Below are 15,438 nucleotides of genomic sequence, written 5' to 3'. Positions count from 1 at the left end.
ACTCCCTAATGTAAGACATCCTAGCCTACAAAGATAATTGCATATCATTATACCATCTTAGCCAAAATAACTTAAAAATGAGTTTTAGTGGCTAAATGGTACTGAAGCTATTTTTTTCTAATCTTTTGCCCATGGAAAGCCATGACTCATCTCTGTCTTGCACCTCCAATAATTTTTATTTGTCTAGCTTAACCAATGCAAACTGACTTAACTGCCTGTGAATAACTCATGAAAGCTAAATCTCTTGTACTTGTCCCATTCTTTTTCTAATAGCTATCATATACCTATATGACCTATATCACCATGCACTAGATACCTTATCTAGGTCTACTAAAAGAGATAGGGTTGATATTGATAGGTCTCCAGTGCTCACCTCTGTTGACACAAGCTGTTTGAAGAATGCACTTCTGCTAACACCCTTGCTTACCTACAAAGTCCTGCCTAACAAATACAAATCGTGATGTCCGAACTTCAGAGCAAGCCGAAGGCTGTAGTTCTGCTTTCTTGTTCAGGGAGATGTTTCCCTTGCGCTGTCATTTGACCTTGGTTGTAGGTGTATCCCCTCACTAAATCACTGCTATGAACTTCTTTTTGAAATCACTGTGTTAGAACTTGTTTTGTTGGCTAGCAAAGTTGTCTTTGGTTTGCACCTTCCAATAAAAATGGGTCAGATTCTGCAATTCTTTGTCATATTAAATAGTATTTACTAATATGAAAAAAAATCCCATCAAAGATTGATTTAAGTGGTGGTAAACACATTTAAACACAGTTAAAAACACATTTTTTTAAATGTGAACTAGCCTTTGACTACTTTAAATTTTTGGCCTATGATTTTCAGGGGTGACTCCATAGGTTCCTCTTGGCTTTAATAGCTATTAATTCAATTTTCCAATAATGGTGTGCTGGCCAGTCTAGGCTAATAATAATCAACATAAATAGTAACAGTCCTGCTTCAGAGTTTTGCATTAAGAGAGACTTTCGTTCCTTTTACATAAGCTGCCAGAGGAGTACTGAATTACAACCCAATAGTGTAACACAGTACCTTTTCTAGAATAAGTGGCCCCTCAAAGGGTTAGCACAGTGCTGATTTTGGGAGACTGTGTGGTAAGCCATAAGCCTGTGCTCATTCAACTCTGCTGCACCATTGTGCCTTGGGTTTGAGGGTTTCAGAGGAAAAGTTTGGTGAAAGAGGATTCCTGGGAATGTCAATGTGCACAGTTGTACCTCCACAGCCTTTTCATCCTTCAGAATAAACCAGGACATTTGGCTTTTCTTATGTGGAAATGTTTTGGTTTTTCTTCATAAAACTTTGAACTTTTAAGCACATTTGCCCTGAACACATCCAATTCTTTTGTGCCTGCTGTCAGCAAACATTGCAGTAATAGATGATTGACTATGACAAGCACTCCTTGAAAAAGGAATCTGAGTATCAGATAGACTGAGTTGAAAAGCAATTATTCATTTACTGCCATTGTCCATACTAGAAAGCTAACAGGTGCGCTGATCATGATCATGTTCCTCCAGCCCAGATTTGGGCACAATGATTCAGCTCCCCCTGAGCTTCAGATTCCAAATAGCAGAGCAGACTCCAAACAACATTTAAAAATATATAATAAAGAAAGAATAAAAAGCTCACTCTACTAGATCAAAGAAAGTCAAGAAAAATAATAAAAAACTCCACAGCTATATCATCATCAGGAATAGGAACAAAATTCAAAAGAATTGTTTCAGGTATAATTTACAGATGGGGGGGCTAGCACAGGAACTCTTTATCCACCATTCTCAGTAGATTTTATATAAAATCAAATGTAACAACAAGTACCCAGAGCTTCAGCCTGAGCTCTGCCTTGGCTCCCTCAGCCCTTCCACAACCTCTGCAGCACCCCGGCTTCTCTCCCCTGCGAGACCACCTAGCTCTGATCCTGGACTCACATGCAAGGTTTAAAAGCCCACATGCAGAGAGTATGATCAGGAAGTCCTGTAACCCGAATTATCCTAAAAGAAGCCTGCAGCCCTCTACTACCTGCAGTCCATGTACTTTGGAGCCTTTGGGGTAGGGGCTCCGTGGAACATGCGCAGTGAGCCTTTATTCTGCCTCTTAAGACAGTGTCCCAGAGGGAAACAGGAGTCCTCTGCCTGCATTTTTACACTTCCTTTTGCTGTCACCAGCCTATGCAACAGCGTTGACCTCACTGGGACCCACTGTAGCACTAGAGGACACTGCTCCACCAGGTGACAGCAGGCCATACTGAGCTGGCAGTGCATCCACCCCACTGCGCCGTGTCCACACTGGGCTTCTGCTGGCAGGGCTTGCTGTTCCCATGACTCACCATAGCCCAGCTGCCCTTGTTCAGATTGAGTGAGATGATAACCCTTATGACCTGTTTAGGTCCAAATTCTGCTTTCTTTTTGATCTCAGCTGCTTCAAGCTTTGGAGCAAGCTTTTGATCCTGAAGCTACTGAAACCAATGGCATAAATCCTACAGACTTGAGAAAAACAGGACTGTGCCCCTGTGCTTCATAGCTTAGACTTTCTTTAGAAAAGCCCGACACAACCTCAGTCTTGCTCCCTTCAACAGCGGAAATTTCAAGCTTGAGAGCAAGTTAGGTTTTTTTGTGAGCAAGAGAAAGTTTAATCTGAGTGCCCACTGTTCCATTCTGTTAAACATATGAGATACTGTGCCTGGCTAAGATAATAAATGAATCTAAGTTGTTGGGTTTAGGTTTTCTTTCAGCTCAATTAATTTATTTGCCAGTTTTCCTTTAAGTTAGAGTTCCTGTATATCAAGGCAGCCACCAAAGTAGCTTTCTCTGAAGGACCACTAAAAAGATAAATGTTTAAAAGGTACCTGTGGTATTGTGAAGGTAGAAAATTATTTCACTGCAGAAGTAATTCAGTAAAAAGTGTTGCTGGCTTTCTCTAAGCACAATATTCTTTTGGATATTGCAGGTCTGAATTTCACTCCATGTTCAGCCTCCTATACATATGAACACTTGTATTAATCAGGACAGATTTTATACTAGAAACTTTCCATTCTCTCATAGTGAGCACTCCCATAAAAACACAACTCTTCAGTAGCGTGTTTAGTGTTAATTTCAAATGAGAGTGACAGATATTAATACTTCATACCTCTGCAGTACTTTTCATCTAAGATCCCAAAGCACTTGCCAAATACCTGTCAATTAATCCTCAAAGTCTGAATCAACCCCCTGGATCCCAACACCCCAAAACTTTGTAAAATCAGTGGTGTGCATGTTTGGGTTTAGTTCAGTTCTGAATCCTGTTGCTGTAACTGGCCTTTTACTCTGCTACAAACTGACCTAAGCCTTCAGATCAGAAATATCATAAATCTGAGAGTATTCAAAAGAAAAATGTGGATGCTGGAGCTAATCTCCATTCACTACATCCAAGTGAAGCTATAACAAAATATAATGAGACACTTTCCGGTATTACCAACATATGGAAACCTGTGTAATGGGACATGACAGCTGTTTAGCAGCTCACAGACACACAACACAAAAATTTGGGGAGAGAAAGGAAGAATTTCATAATGATAGAAATAGTGGCAGGGTAATTCAGTTTTCAGAATTAGCTTAACTAGGTTTGAATTAGGGCATTTTGCTCTAATAATCATAAGGTAGCATACCTTACTAGCATCATTACCCAATCATCAGATTAGTTACATATTAGGTTGCTCAGTCAAGAAGATTTATCTTTCCAGTTTCTAAATGAACATGTTATTTCTTGGTAATAGGAATGCACCAAAGGCTCCATCCCAGATCATGGCCTTGCTGTGCTGTGTGCTGCATGGATGCACAGTGAAAGACAGCCCCAGACAGTTTATAGTTTAGATAGAGAATATAAATAAAAAGTGAAAGAAAAGGATGGCTTTTACCCTAATTTCACAAGTAACAGCCAAAGGACTGGAGGTTTATGATTTGCACAAAGTTAGAAATCAGCCTGTGCAACAGACAGGAGAACCCTTTTCTGAACTCAGCCCTCAGATATGAAGGCATCCTTATTCCTTTTTGACAAGATTATCCATAGATACAGTGACTTTTAAGTATATCAATGCAAATATTAACAGAGATGAATTCTGAACTAATAAATGAAAGGTTTTACACTAGGAACTTGACTGAAAGGACCACGAGACCTTTATCCTCTATGGAACCTACCAGCACTTTTTGTTTTTGAGAAAACTGCAATTTTTTGCAGACTGCTAACAAACCAAAATAAGTGTAATAAAGAACAAATAAATTTAATTTGTTATTTGCTCTGAATTATTTGTTCAGGAGTAGCACTTCTGAAGGGCTGCTGAAAGTTTGCCCTTGGTTACTCCCAGCTTACTTGTCTGCAGTTTTTAGCCTTTTCCTCAGAGCAGCTGGCATGATATGTGAGTTGACAGTGATCCCACCGGGCAGCAATAGTCTCCATACCCTGCTGGAGGCAAGATAAAATCATGTGGAATTTTTCTGATAAATAGCAGAGAAATAATGGTGACTCAGTGATTCGTGTCTTGAAACATACAGAAATGCAGAAAACTTCCACAGGACCTCAAGAAATCTTGAGAATTCCTGCTTAAGAAACAGTTCAAAAATCCAGTAAAGTTGGCTGATAATCATCTCAATATATCAGCAAATACAAATCTCCAGGTCCATAAAATAAATTAGTGTGAGACTAGACAGACAAAATATTAATGAAGGCTGCATTTCAAATATTTCATCTAATCCCTTGGATCTCACTGTTTATCTGACACATCTAAGCCTTCTCAGGGCACCTTTGTCCCTGCTTTTTCTTTCTAATTACCCACTCCATCTTTCCCTTCATTCTCCTCATCCCAGCCAGCTCCTTCCCCACCCTCATGCACCCTTTCCCTCCCACCCACCTGCCCACTGGAATTCAACATGGGTCTGCAAGCAGTTCTTTGGGCTGTGACCCCCTCAGTCCTTTCCCTGCTGAACTTCTGCCACATACTGTTTTCAGTCTTGTATTTGCCCAGATCAAAAAGTACTTCAGTTCTATCATTCTTCATGAAACTCCAAGGACATTTTACAGCATTTTAGAAGTAGACATTACAGCATTTTTTTTTTATACCTGTCTAAAGTTGCTAGACAGAGAGGAAGAAGTATGATGTGTAGGTGGAAGTTTTATTTGAAGCAGTACGACTGTTTAATGATGGAGAACCAGGTTCATTTAGGATCAGTGACTGGGAGGACAAGCTATCCAATCATTCCTGTATCCCTACAGCATGCACATCTGCTGGTAGCACTTTGGCCCTTTGAGTTGAGAAAAACTGCTAATGGCTGTTGTCCATCCCTTCACCATATCACTACTACATTAAACTAACAAATGACTGCAGGACATTTTCTTTTAGTGAGAAAGCAAAATGAGATAATTTAGCATCAGATGAAAAAAAAAAAAATGAAGAAGGGGGCTGTAGTTCCACAGAGACAATCAGCTTTACAAAATTGCCTGGCAGAGATTGGCACAGCCTTCTGTGGACTAAATGACCACATGCTTCTTTTGGGCAAGCGTTTGCCCTATCACCACGTGCCAGGACATCAGGGAGGAATCGAATATAGTCTCATCAGAGCTTTGGGCATTTGAACTGCTACACAACATATGTGGCTAGATAGTGCTGCCAAGAGACTCTAAATCTTGTTACACCTTTACACCAAGAGTCTAGCCAAAGGTCAGGGCTTTCCAAGGCCAGGAGAAGCCAGTGACAGAAGCCAGATGGATTCAGTGTCAGCTTGCTATTTACAGATCAGGCACACAAAGCCCTTTTCCGCACAGCAGAACACAGCAGAAAGAGAGAGCAGCAGGCTACTTAAGGGACAGGCAACAGGAGCTGGGCTGAAAGCCTCTTTCTTCTGTCTTGCTTTCGCATTTCCCAGTCTATGAGGCCAGACTCAGTAAGCCCTGTAGTGCATAGATGTTCTAAGAGGAAACATCTTAATGTTAATGCTCATGCAGTATCATAAATATCTGCTCCTGTTATTGATGAAATGAGATCCTCCAGGAGTGTGTAAAGGGACCAAGAGTTTCATATATTGTGTGAAGAATATGAAGGAGAAAATGACAGCAAGCTGGTAAATTTTTGTAGTTGATATTCAACTAGATTAAAAAAACAACAAAACAAAACCAAAAAAACCCAAACAAGCTGTAAGTTGCCGGGAGACAGAAACCCATTGGGAAATTGAGTGACACCGCAGCAGATGAAATTTAACTCATATTGAGGCAAGGTAAACTTGTTACCCATACTGATGAACTGGACTCAGGATCATCTGAGGCCAGTGGCTTAGAAGATGTCATCACAAGCTGCTCAGTAAAAATGATTGCCTGATGCAGAGCAGCAGGTGCAGAGACAGCGTGGAGGGCCTTTTAAGAAAACAACAGTGCTGAAAAAAAATCCTCCTAGTTAAAACTATTTGAAAAACAGTACCTGCATGTGGACTGAAACTGTGGTTGAAACCCCAACCTGATTTTCTAGGCATTTATTTCTCTGTGTAGATTCTTTGATTATTAAGAACAAGTCTACACTGTATCCTTTCCCTCAGAGAAGACACAGAAAAGATCTCCTTCCTCTACCCAGCTGGCTATTTTCACAAAAATCATTAAAGAATTAGTACCTTTAAGACCTCTAGCTTTCAATTACATGTGCTTAAAAACTGGCTAGCAGGTTCAAACGCTATTGAAGGGACAACACAGATATTCAGACTCCTGTCCAAATGGCACTGTGACAAGCCCCTTTCCGAAAATGGCAAGCTGAAAGAGGAGGAAGGAGATGATCCCTGGAAGCAAAGCTGGGAAGGATACAGCAAGACTGTTATAGAGCAGTTGTGGTCCTAGAGGTTGGTTAAGCATAAGAGGAGGAGGTGGGTTAGGATAAGGAGGGAATTCAAGTGGAAGATTCAAAAAATTGTCTCTTGAACCTCAGCTGGTGTAACATGGTGCATGTAGATAGAGATGAAGTATTTCCAGGCAGGACAGAAAAGTAGCTAGCAGAAGCTTAGAAAAGAATGAAGTTCTTCTGATCTTCCTTTTCCTAACCAGGGAGCAGCAAACGAATGTCTGAAGAATGACAGCTGCTTTGTCTTCCTACACAGTAAATGGGAAGAGCTTCCAAATTCACTTCCAGAAGAGAGTCCCCTGCATGTAAAAAATCTGGGGTAAATGGGCCAATGTGTCTGGAGACTTGCCATAGGAGAGCAGGTAGTGTCCACCAACTTGTCATTGCTAAATTAACAACTGTAGCACTAATTACATGAGCTACCATTTGCAAATCACTTTTTCAATGGAGGTTGTACATCCTCAGCAGCCATGATTATGTCAGCACTTCTGAGAGGTCCTGGAGCAGGCCCACTTCACACCTGCAGGTCTCCTCTGTCTCTCAGGGTGAGAGACAACCTGAATGTGAGGCTGTCATTCCTGGAGCACTCCCTGCATTGCAGCACCCTAGCACTAACCAGGAATTACCCCAGCAATTCCAATTTAGTAACAATGGATCGATAATCTACTGCCCTGCTTAAAGCAAAACATCATTAATTAAACAAAAACATTACAAAGAAAAACATAACTTAAAACCACTAAAATGGTAGTTTTAAATAACATTTACAAGGTATATTACTTCTAGCCTCTGAGAAGTCCATCTTTTTTCAGATTTCCTCCAAAAATTGTCCTTTCTTTTTCCCTCCCATTCAGTTAATGTCTTCGTTAGATATCTGTGGTCAAGCAAGTTTCCACTAGCCCACTCCTTTTCTCATAGGGCTTAATTTGCTATTGTCTTTGCAAGGTCATAACCTGATGAAACAAGCCTGCAATTTCCTTGGAGACAAATCTTTAAACCTGATGATTTTGTTCTCCAACCTGGAAAGCTCTTGCATGACTTCTTTCTTCATTTTTTCTCTGGCCTCAGTGGAAGCATAATGAATAACCTCCTGCTCTGGTCTTGTCACAACCTAAAGCCATTGCATTACTGTATTCGTAATGTTATTACAGATCAGCTCCATTTCCATCACACTGTGTCTCCACCACATTGCGCACTATGATGAGCCATGACTCTAAGTAATAGCAGAGCCATTACCACATATGACAGGAGGCCTGGGAATATAAACTGCAATTGATTTCTTTCCGTACTGCAAAAGACAGAAGAGATTTCTCTGAACAGCGAAAGGAGGGTGCTGGCACCACAAGGATCCAGAATGCTCTTCTAGTCCAAGTCCGGAGACGTTAGGTGCTCTGGGGCTCAGTCTCTCTGTACGGCTCTCCTGTGTGTGTTTCGCAGGCAACCATTTTCAATTCTTGTGGTCAGGGTCCAGTGGGCTGAGTCCTGCCCCAAGACAAGCAGGAGAGAGCTATCAACTCAATTTGACATTACTGTGAATGGATTTTTTGTTATATTTAAGCCTCTGAGAACAGTATTACATGTGAATATACAGAATAAATTTCAGCAAGAGGGAAGCCGTGACACACAGCCGCAAATATTGCTTTTGAACGGGGTGATAATTACCCGGACTAGATCACAAGCTTCTGGTAGAGCAAAATCATATTTTTATGTTTTATTGTTGACAGCTATTACACTAATACTCTAAGTGACACTAGTTTTAACTCCCTGAATAATTACACAAAATGTGTGACACTAACTGACCTTGTTTATGTTATGGCCTTTATTGATAGAAAGGCAACGAATGTGCCTACTTGTGTAAACACAAGCAATATTCTTGAATTTTGAGAAGTGTTACTCAGGTGATCAAATATTATATTGAGAAGAGATATATAAGTACTGTCAAGGCGTAAGCAGGTTATAGTACTCTTTACCTGTGCAATTAGTCCAGGCATATGTAGTGGTTTTAACAAAGCCTGCTGCAAATCCTCTGCAAATAGATTTCACAAATGTAATTTTCTAAGACCCAGACACCAAGGCCGGAATTTCTTGACCAAGAATGAGTTAATTTTGATCATCTCCCTGAACACAGGAATGCTGTTTTTATTTTAGCACATGCCATTTCTCCCAGTGTACAATTACTGGATATTGTCTTTCTGCATGAAGCTCCCACTGACATAGAATAAGGCTGGTTTGAATCCTTTGGACACTGGCTGAGCAAGAGGAAGAAGCATTGTGACTCTGAATGGAAACATCTGGGGGATTATCTACAGAATAGTAGGAGTTTATTCTTTTTTTTCGCCATTTTTAAACTGGATTCTGTGGCAGCTCATCAATAAAATACCTTTCTAAAAAGGGCAAATCCCCCAAAGATAGCCTCAGGCTGTGTATATCTGCTCTCTCTGCTCTTCTGGGCACAAGATAGGCTGATCTGGGCACCATATAGCTATGCTAGGGTAATACAGTGGCTGAGCTAATTAGCCCTGGGGGGATCAGGATGGATTAGCTTGAGCACAGGGCAGTGCTTTGAGACTAGAGCCAGCATTTAGGCAGAACAGAGGTAGCACGAAGCAGAGCCGTAGCCAGCAGTGACAGCCACAACTGCATCTGGCAAAGGATTGATTCCTCATAGCTGTTATACTGCTGCACTCAGAGACAGACATTTCTCAATAGCCACAAGTGCTGTTGATTTCAGAAATAAGGGACATATATCAAAAGGCTAAAAGATAAGCCAAAGCCTTGCCGCTGAATTCTTGCCCACAGGGGCAAGACCAGTAAAGACTTCGGTAAAGTCTCTCTGTCGTGCACACTCGCATACTCAGGCTAGCTGCAACCTAAATGGCAGCTGCAATATCCACAGCTACATCAGTGATGAGAGCACACAGCAGCGTTGGCCAGTGTTAAAGCACTTTTAGTCCCTCCAGTAAATGTGTGTTTTTGCACAGATGTGTGGACACAGACACGCACATGCCCATGCCATTAAGGAATGCAGCTGCTACCCAGCTTTTTCTTGGCAGAGCTCTGGGCATGGTGTCAGCCAAGAAAAATTTCACATTTACAGGAAAACCCACGGCTGTTCCCACCCTGTTACACAGTAAATCAGTGTTGCACAATGAATGTTGACACAATAATTCTCAGAGGAATTTCACAGACAAAACAACCATGTGTTCAGGACTGCTAACAAAATAAACCTGGATTTTACATATATCTACTCAGAAATGATTCTCTAGCAAACTAAACCTAGAAAAATAAAGATATGAATATCAGAAATCATCTTATATCATCATGTATTGTACTTTGCAGGTTTATCTTAGAGGATCTGAAAGAAAACAGAGAGTATTGCTTGGGGTTTCAGTCAATATTTAAGACAGACCTTAGCTGCTCAAAACTTGCCAACCCCACTAAGGTCCCAGATGACTGAAACATTACTGTTAAGTTTCATCTATACTTCAAAACCTGGAACACTTCTCTGGCCCTGAACACTGACCCTTTGGGCTGTTGTCTGTCCCCAGTGCACGCTGAAGAATTTCAAAACAGATATTCGTGTGCAATAAAGTAAACTTGAGCTAGGAGTCCCTGGGAAAGAGCAAATAACCAATGTTTACAGCAGTAATCAAAACTGGCCAGGCCTCATATTACGGCCCCAGGGGCAAAGGGGTATGGGGCAGTTCACATCCAGCCAGCTAAGCCTCCCACCCCAAAACCTCCAAAAAAGAGTGGCTTTATTTGTCCTACTGGAAATAGTCTTTGGCCCACGCTAGCTGTTGAATTGTGCCCAAATGTTGCCTGGGGAAGGACTAGCTGGCACAGGCCAAAAACTTTGTTAATAAATCAACAGGAGGGAAAATCATGTGCCCTCTCCTCAAGCCCATCCCTATGGACAGTTACAGACCAGCTGCTTTGCTGCACAGCATCTGAACGCCTTTCTGAAATACAGGTAAATGGGCTTTACTGTCTCCTCAACCCACCTAATCAGTTTTAATCCCCGCGAGTGGTTTTTGATGCCTGGACCACAATCTGACCAGGGACGGAAGTCTCCAGGCTGGTATTGGAGAGGCCCCACTTGCTCGTTAGGGGCCCCAAATCCCCAGCTGGCGCACAGTTACCTGCAATCACTTTTATGCAACAGCTTTCGTATTTGATTTGCCTGAAAAGCAAGATACGACCACAGGAAAATCAAGGCCCTCTTACCAGTCACGCTATTTACGCGATGCTCGCAGGAGGATCCCGCAGGGGCACGCGAGGGGAGACGAGCGTTGCTGTTTTAGCAGATCCTGACCAGCGGGGGCTGCTGGAGGGAGAAAGCCCTGGCAGCCGGGCTTCGTTCTGCGCAAAGAAAATACGAGCAGCCTGCGCTTGCTTACACATTTGCCTGTCCTAACTAGCTCCTTAAGGCTTTACCTTGCCGTTAGGGCATCCCGCGCAGGCTGGCGGCTCCCGGGGCCGGTCTGGGGCCCATGGGGCAGGGCCTGGCCTGGCCGCAGGGCCTGTCCCACCACCCCAAGGGCGGCCCCAGTCCCAGCCCCGGGCACCGCCGCAGGAATGGGAACGGGGTCCCGTGGCCGAGGCCACGGCGGGGCTGGAGCCAGCACCGCTGCCCGGGGTGGCCGGGGCAGGGAGGCCTGGGGGTGCCCGCGGGGCCGGACGCGTGAGATGCCTCCTATGCTTTGAGTAAATGATTTTGTTTGTCACCTCAACGTTCTGCTGGGTGAAGGCTCTTCTGCCTCGAGAGTTTTGGGAGCAACAATTTCCCAAAGCAGAACGGCAATTCGAGTGTACACCTCCCTGTGATAATTTCTTGGTTACTTTGAAGCCTGGGGGTGTCAGATTGAGGACTTCTTGACTCTCAGCACAGGGCACAAGGGGGCTCTAGGGAGGAAAAAAGAAAAAGAAAAAAAAAGGCAATCGGGCTTCATCTAAAGAGCAACATGTTAACATCATTTTTCCTCTGCTCTGTTCATTCTGTTATTGGAGGTCTTTGACCAGCTGGACCACAACCCCCATGGGTAACACTCACCATAGCTCCCCAGCTGCTCTCAGGTGCTTTGCCCAGCGGGATAAAATGCACTAAAATAACCCCATCCACAGTTTGATGGTGGCTGACTATATCAAATAAAGATATATTCTTTGTATTCCACCCACGGATGATTAATGCTCTGCTAATATCAACTGTTTCTGATTCATAGGGCATGCAGCATAAAGGCAACACAAGCGCCTCATTTAGCACTCAGTACCATTTTGGGAACCAGGCCTCTAACCTTGTGTTGTTACAGCTTATCACAGCTTTGGTTCTTTCGGGACGTAGCACAAAACACTTCCAAATATTCCTGAAAAGGGCCAATATAGATAGCTCTAATTTGAAAGACAAACAATCCAGTGCTGGAAAATAAACAAATAAGCATTAGGAACATATGCATGAGTGCATATATTCACATATATATGTATGTGTGTATATATCTGTGTGCCTGTGTGTGTTTATATACACATACGTATTCAGTTTTAAAAAGAGAAGAGGTAGGATTTATTTCACTCAGCTTTAGACATCTATAGCATAACTATTCATATCTGGCCTAGCCACCCCAAGCTCCCTTCACAGCCAACAGACGAAGATAGGCATCTTTAGGGCATGACTCATCTGACCTGATTTTAGATATCTAACTAGAAAGACAAAAATCACATCCCCAAGGGGCTGTTTCTCTCCTCCACTGATTAAAGGGTAGGCAAAGATGATTAGCTTGGACACAGATACACACTTTTAAGTGAATCTCACTCCTAAAAAACAAGAAAGCAAGATCAGCGTACCCAAACCCCTCCACATCAGGAATCTTTGCACCTATCCCAAAGAGCCTTTCCAGTATGCATGAGCAGAAGCTAAGAGCACTGTGGGAGCTGGTTGAAGGACCCCTTTATAGTAAAATTGACCCCGCTGACCAGAGGCTTGTTAAATCTAGTTACATTTTAGCTGATCAGAAGTGTCATTTTTACTGTCTTTATTCACGTAACTCCACAAGCAGTGTTGTGTCAGCTCTGCTACACATATTTGAAGCATCTGTTTTTGAAGCACAGTGATTAGCAGAAGCCTACCGCTCAGCGATCTCCTGGTGATCAGAAAATGTGATGGACCTCTTCCTCCAAATAAAGAAAATGGAATCTGTGGAACTGGAGCTATCATAAATGCCACTAATGAAGCTGGTGCTGGAGATCCATCCCTGAGTGCAAGCTCATGAGCACATTAGAGCAGCAGCAAGCTCAGAAGGAACCTGACTGGAACAACTTCCTAATACCACCTCCAGTTTATCACTCACTGTGAAAGCAGCACCAATGAAAACATTGGTTCTGATCTCCTACTTCACTTGCTGCATAAAGTGACTTTGCATGAACATGCATCTGGCATATGCATCTAATAGTCACAACATATTTTGCACCAAACTGCCTACTTGCGACATAACAGTTGAAATAAAAGCCAGGACTCAGACATTTAATACAAGATGTTCTCTTGTAGCTGGAACAAGAAAACAGCAACCACAACAATTATGCAACGGTCTGCTGGTAAATATTTGGCTGTTACTTTTGAACCCTACCCTACCTTCCATCCTGTCAAGGGAACTCTGGATTTCCCCTTTATGAAGTAGCATAAAGATAAATATTTTAATAGATGCTGTATCTATATTCAGTTCTCTTCTATATTTGGTCAAATATTGCATTCTACTTTACAATTGCAATGACTATTTATACAGAAGCCCAGAATGCTAGCTGCTAATTGTGCAGCAGTTGTATCATGTCTCAGCTGTCAGGTTGTGGTAAATGTATTCTATGTACACTCCACATATTGTCATAACAGAGAAAAAAATAGAAATGCTGTGATGCTGTACTGAATTGTTTGCGTCAGTGAAAAGGCTCATTATATTCATTTTGGATAATGCCTCTTCTCTCTGACATTAAAAATAAACAGATGAGATTTTTCTGTGCATTGGAGAAGCTGCATTACTGAGAAAGCTGTCCTTTGAGAATTGGTACAGTCCTTGTGACCCTGGTTACCCTGACAGATTCAGTTCAGGTGTTCCTTCATCTTCCCCAATTATAATTTATGACCCTAGGCAATGATCCATCAAACCAGACATTACTTGGACCTTACAATGGCAAAGGCAAGCAGGCATTTCCAGGCACCAGTGAACAGGAAAACTCTATTACCTAATTTAAATTATCACAGTAGAAGAGGAGAGCTTGTTCAAGAAAAAACATATATATGTTGCAGGAAATGTTAAAAAGTCCAACTCTTTGGGGCAACGGTTGGAGACCCCTGTGATACAAGCACAGCAACAAATTCTAAATCATTGCAAGTACGGTCCTGACTACTGAAACCAACAGTAAAACTTCCACTAATTTCAGCAAGCAGAAGATTTCAGCTGGATTCAGTTTATTGCTGAACCACCACCATCCTTGTTAGCGAGTGGCAGATGATGTATCTTCACTGTGCCTTAATGCTCAACTGTAAAAATGGAAACTTCAGGAGTTTACCCCCCCCCCCAAATCAGGAAAAGAGAACAACGCAAGTCAACGTGAATGCTCATAATGCACACAGCCACTCTGAGAAAGGAGGTACTAGAGAAATGCGGGCAGCAAGTGAATTCTCAGCTACCTTTTATTTACCCCGAAATAACTTCATCTGGCAATATGTCATGGTGAAAAACGTGGGAGAAAAAAAAATCCTCACATCACAACAAAAATTGCTAGACAGCAACACCAGATTCAGGGTCCTGTAATGAAAAGCTAGTATTAAGGTTGGAAGGTCAGGAACATGAAATCTTAACCACTTGTTGAGGGTGCAAAAGGCATACACAATCGTTCTGAAAGATTATTCCCCTTTGAAATGTGACCAGCAAGAAGGAATAAGGGTATTAAAAAACAGAAGCTGGGGATAATCAAATCTGCAACCCTCCCCCAGACAATCACCAGCCTATTAATACAAATCTGCAGTTGGAGGAAAGAAGTAGAGACTTACAAGGGCAAACCACTCGGTTGTTTGTTTCAATCACTTTTACTATACATTTTAAGCAGGAAAATGCACTGCTTTGGTCTATTTAGCAGGATTCATCACTTTTTTCCTTGAGCTCCATGCAGTTGAGACTAGCCGTTCCTGATTTGGAGAGCTCAGCAACACCCCAAATGTAGGGGTCTGATACCTCCTTGGAGGTGAAATTACCGTTCCACCTCCAGCCCCACACCCTGCTCCCAAACGACTCTGCTCAGCCCCTGGCCAGGTGTGATGGTTATACACAGGACAGGCTATTCACAGACAGACACTTGTCAGGATTTCTTTTCCATAATTTTTATTGTTCTGTTGACTGGTAGTATAAGAAAGTGACCTTTAGATTTCTTCCCCTTCTTGGAAGGCAAGTTTCTAATCCTCAGTTTTGTAAATCCTGAGCCTAAGGCTCAAAACTGACAAACCAACCCAGAATGCAAACAGTTCCCCCCTTCAGTTACTCTGATTAAAAATCTCATGGTTTTGAAGGCCTCACTCATGATGACGATGTATTTGCAGTTGACA

This window comes from Apteryx mantelli, chromosome Z, assembly GCF_036417845.1.
Source record: "Apteryx mantelli isolate bAptMan1 chromosome Z, bAptMan1.hap1, whole genome shotgun sequence".
In the NCBI taxonomy this organism is placed as follows: domain Eukaryota; kingdom Metazoa; phylum Chordata; class Aves; order Apterygiformes; family Apterygidae; genus Apteryx; species Apteryx mantelli.
This window is presented reverse-complemented; position numbering follows the sequence as displayed.